Source organism: Lampetra fluviatilis, unplaced genomic scaffold (genome assembly GCF_964198595.1).
Source record: "Lampetra fluviatilis unplaced genomic scaffold, kcLamFluv1.1 SCAFFOLD_852, whole genome shotgun sequence".
NCBI lineage: Eukaryota > Metazoa > Chordata > Hyperoartia > Petromyzontiformes > Petromyzontidae > Lampetra > Lampetra fluviatilis.
In genome coordinates this window covers 32,501-37,500 of record NW_027621814.1, presented here as the reverse complement: position 1 = coordinate 37,500, position 5,000 = coordinate 32,501, and the positions used below count along the sequence as shown (strand labels likewise).

General features: G+C 56.6%; 1 long non-coding RNA gene across 2 annotated transcripts in view; it reads right to left on the bottom strand.

Annotated features, from left to right (window-relative positions):
• LOC144955729 (uncharacterized) overlaps positions 1 to 5,000 on the bottom strand; it is a 14,314-nt gene that overhangs the window by 2,615 nt on the left and 6,699 nt on the right. For both annotated transcript variants that reach the window (XR_013641793.1, XR_013641792.1), the window contains exon 3: positions 3,288 to 3,309. This is a non-coding gene — a long non-coding RNA (uncharacterized LOC144955729). The remainder of the gene's footprint in view (positions 1 to 3,287; positions 3,310 to 5,000) is intronic.

Genomic DNA, 5,000 nt, shown 5'->3' with positions numbered 1-5,000 from the left:
CTGTGTGGTGGTGGTGAGTCTATGGGTCTCTGTGTGGTGGTGGTGAGTCTATGGGTCTCTGTGTGGTGGTGGTGAGTCTATGGGTCTCTGTGTGGTGGTGGTGAGTCTATGGGTCTCTGTGTGGTGGTGAGTCTATGGGTCTCTGTGTAGTGGTGAGTCTATGGGTCTCTGTGTGGTGGTGGTGAGTCTATGGGTCTCTGTGTAGTGGTGGTGAGTCTATGGGTCTCTGTGTAGTGGTGGTGAGTCTATGGGTCTCTGTGTAGTGGTGGTGAGTCTATGGGTCTCTGTGTGGTGGTGAGTCTATGGGTCTCTGTGTAGTGGTGGTGAGTCTATGGGTCTCTGTGTGGTGGTGAGTCTATGGGTCTCTGTGTGGTGGTGAGTCTATGGGTCTCTGTGTGGTGGTGGTGAGTCTATGGGTCTCTGTGTGGTGGTGGTGAGTCTATGGGTCTCTGTGTGGTGGTGAGTCTATGGGTCTCTGTGTGGTGGTGAGTCTATGGGTCTCTGTGTGGTGGTGAGTCTATGGGTCTCTGTGTGGTGGTGGTGAGTCTATGGGTCTCTGTGTGGTGGTGAGTCTATGGGTCTCTGTGTGGTGGTGAGTCTATGGGTCTCTGTGTAGTGGTGAGTCTATGGGTCTCTGTGTGGTGGTGAGTCTATGGGTCTCTGTGTGGTGGTGGTGAGTCTATGGGTCTCTGTGTGGTGGTGGTGAGTCTATGGGTCTCTGTGTGGTGGTGGTGAGTCTATGGGTCTCTGTGTGGTGGTGGTGAGTCTATGGGTCTCTGTGTAGTGGTGGTGAGTCTATGGGTCTCTGTGTGGTGGTGGTGAGTCTATGGGTCTCTGTGTGGTGGTGGTGAGTCTATGGGTCTCTGTGTGGTGGTGGTGAGTCTATGGGTCTCTGTGTGAGTCTATGGGTCTCTGTGTAGTGGTGGTGAGTCTATGGGTCTCTGTGTAGTGGTGAGTCTATGGGTCTCTGTGTGGTGGTGGTGAGTCTATGGGTCTCTGTGTGGTGAGTCTATGGGTCTCTGTGTGGTGAGTCTATGGGTCTCTGTGTGGTGAGTCTATGGGTCTCTGTGTGGTGGTGGTGAGTCTATGGGTCTCTGTGTGGTGAGTCTATGGGTCTCTGTGTAGTGGTGAGTCTATGGGTCTCTGTGTGGTGGTGAGTCTATGGGTCTCTGTGTGGTGGTGAGTCTATGGGTCTCTGTGTAGTGGTGAGTCTATGGGTCTCTGTGTAGTGGTGGTGAGTCTATGGGTCTCTGTGTAGTGGTGAGTCTATGGGTCTCTGTGTGGTGGTGAGTCTATGGGTCTCTGTGTAGTGGTGAGTCTATGGGTCTCTGTGTAGTGGTGGTGAGTCTATGGGTCTCTGTGTAGTGGTGAGTCTATGGGTCTCTGTGTAGTGGTGAGTCTATGGGTCTCTGTGTGGTGGTGGTGAGTCTATGGGTCTCTGTGTGGTGGTGGTGAGTCTATGGGTCTCTGTGTGGTGGTGGTGAGTCTATGGGTCTCTGTGTGGTGGTGAGTCTATGGGTCTCTGTGTGGGTGAGTCTATGGGTCTCTGTGTAGTGGTGAGTCTATGGGTCTCTGTGTGGTGGTGGTGAGTCTATGGGTCTCTGTGTGGTGGTGAGTCTATGGGTCTCTGTGTAGTGGTGAGTCTATGGGTCTCTGTGTGGTGGTGAGTCTATGGGTCTCTGTGTGGTGGTGAGTCTATGGGTCTCTGTGTAGTGGTGAGTCTATGGGTCTCTGTGTGGTGGTGAGTCTATGGGTCTCTGTGTGGTGGTGAGTCTATGGGTCTCTGTGTAGTGGTGAGTCTATGGGTCTCTGTGTAGTGGTGAGTCTATGGGTCTCTGTGTAGTGGTGGTGAGTCTATGGGTCTCTGTGTAGTGGTGAGTCTATGGGTCTCTGTGTAGGTGGTGAGTCTATGGGTCTCTGTGTGGTGGTGGTGAGTCTATGGGTCTCTGTGTAGTGGTGGTGAGTCTATGGGTCTCTGTGTGGTGGTGAGTCTATGGGTCTCTGTGTGTGGTGGTGAGTCTATGGGTCTCTGTGTAGTGGTGGTGAGTCTATGGGTCTCTGTGTGGTGGTGAGTCTATGGGTCTCTGTGTAGTGGTGGTGAGTCTATGGGTCTCTGTGTGGTGGTGAGTCTATGGGTCTCTGTGTGGTGGTGGTGAGTCTATGGGTCTCTGTGTGGTGGTGAGTCTATGGGTCTCTGTGTGGTGGTGAGTCTATGGGTCTCTGTGTGGTGGTGAGTCTATGGGTCTCTGTGTAGTGGTGGTGAGTCTATGGGTCTCTGTGTAGTGGTGAGTCTATGGGTCTCTGTGTGGTGGTGAGTCTATGGGTCTCTGTGTGGTGGTGAGTCTATGGGTCTCTGTGTGGTGGTGAGTCTATGGGTCTCTGTGTGGTGTGGTGAGTCTATGGGTCTCTGTGTGGTGGTGGTGAGTCTATGGGGTCTCTGTGTGGTGGTTGGTGGTGAGTCTATGGGTCTCTGTGTAGTGGTGAGTCTATGGGTCTCTGTGTGGTGGTGGTGAGTCTATGGGTCTCTGTGTGAGTCTATGGGTCTCTGTGTGGTGGTGAGTCTATGGGTCTCTGTGTGGTGGTGAGTCTATGGGTCTCTGTGTGGTGGTGAGTCTATGGGTCTCTGTGTAGTGGTGAGTCTATGGGTCTCTGTGTGGTGGTGAGTCTATGGGTCTCTGTGTGGTGGTGAGTCTATGGGTCTCTGTGTGGTGGTGAGTCTATGGGGTCTCTGTGTAGTGGTGAGTCTATGGGTCTCTGTGTGGTGGTGAGTCGTATGGGTCTCTGTGTGTGGTGAGTCTAGTGGTCTCTGTGTGGTGGTGAGTCGTATGGGTCTCTGTGTGGTGGTGGTGAGTGCTAGTGGTGCTCTGTGTGGTGGTGGGTGAGTGTGGTGGTGAGTGTGGTGGTGAGTGTGGTGGTGAGTGTAGTGGTGAGTGTGGTGGTGAGTGTGGTGGTGAGTGTAGTGGTGAGTGTGGTGGTGAGTGTGGTGGTGAGTGTAGTGGTGAGTGTGGTGGTGAGTGTAGTGGTGAGTGTGGTGGTGAGTGTGGTGGTGAGTGTAGTGGTGAGTGTGGTGGTGAGTGGTGGTGAGTGTGGTGGTGAGTGTGGGTGGTGAGTGTAGTGGTGAGTGTGGTGGTGAGTGTAGTGGTGAGTGTGGTGGTGAGTGTAGTGGTGAGTTGTGGTGAGTGTGGTGTGAGTGTAGTGGTGAGTGTGGTGGTGAGTGTGGTGGTGAGTGTGGTGGTGAGTGTGGTCGTGAGTAGTGTGAGTGTGGTGGTGAGTGTAGGCCTCCTTACCTTGAACCTTTAATGCATCCGTCTGGTGAGAAACAGAGAGGTGACAGAAAGGTGAGTGACACTCACCACTCACTCACCACCACCACTCACCCACCCACTCACTCACCCACTCACCCACTCACTCACTCACCCACTCACTCACCCACTCACTCCACCCCACTCACCCACCCACACACCCACTCACCCACTCACTCACCACCCACCCACCCACTCACCCACACTCACCCACCCACTCACCCCACCACTCACCCACCCACACCCACCCACCACCACCCACCCACCCACTCACTCCCACCACCCACCCACCACCACCACCACTCACCACCCACTCACCCCACTCACCCACCCCTCACCCACTCACCACCCACCCCACCTCACCCACCCACCCACCCACCCACCCCACCCACGCACCACCACCACCCACCCACTCACCACCACCCACCCACTCACCACCCACCCACTCACCACCCACCCACTCACCCCACTCACCACCCACTCACCCACCACCACCCACCCACCCACTCACTCACCCCCACACACCACCACTCACCCACTCACCACCCACACCCACCACCCACTCACCCACCCACTCACCCACACACTCACCCACCCACTCACCCACCACCACCACCCCACTCACCACCCACCCACCCACCCACCACCACCCACCCACCCACTCACCACCCCACCCCCACACCACTCACCACCACCCCCACCACCACTCACCACCCACTCACCCACCACCACCACCACCCACTCCCCACCACCACCACCACCCACCCCCACACACCCACTCACCACCACCCACCACCACTCACCCACCCACTCACCCACCCACTCACCCACTCACCACCCACCACCACCACCCACTCACCCACTCACTCACCCACTCACACACCCACCACTCACCACTCACCCACTCCACCACCACTCACTCACCCACTCACTCACCCACCACCACCCACCACCCACTCACCACCCACTCACCCACCACTCACCCACTCACTCACCCTCACCACTCACCACCCACACCACTCACTCACTCACCCACCTCACTCACCACTCACCACTCACCTCACCCACTCACCCACCCACTCACATCACCCACTCACCCACCACTCACCCACCACTCACACTCACTCACACTCACCACTCACCACTCACTCACCCACTCACTCACCACCCACCCACTCACCCACTCACCACTCACTCACCCACCACTCACCCCACTCACCACCCACTCACCACCCACCCACTCACTCACTCACCCACCCACTCACCACTCACCACTCACACCACCCACTCACCCACTCACTCACCCCCACTCACCCACTCACTCACCCACTCACTCACCACTCACCACCACTCACACCACCCACTCACACCCACTCACCACCCACATCACCACTCACCACTCACCCACCCACTCACCCTCACTCACCCACTCACTCACCCACTCACTCACTCACTCACTCACCCACTCACTCACCACTCACCCACCCACTCACCCACTCACTCACCACTCACCACTCACTCACCCACACCACTCACTCACCCACTCACTCACCCACTCACTCACTCACTCCACTCACTCACCACTCACCACCCACTCACCACTCACCCACTCACCCACTCCACTCACCCACTCACCACTCACCTCACTCACTCACCACTCACCTCACCCACTCACTCACACCACTCACCCACTCACTC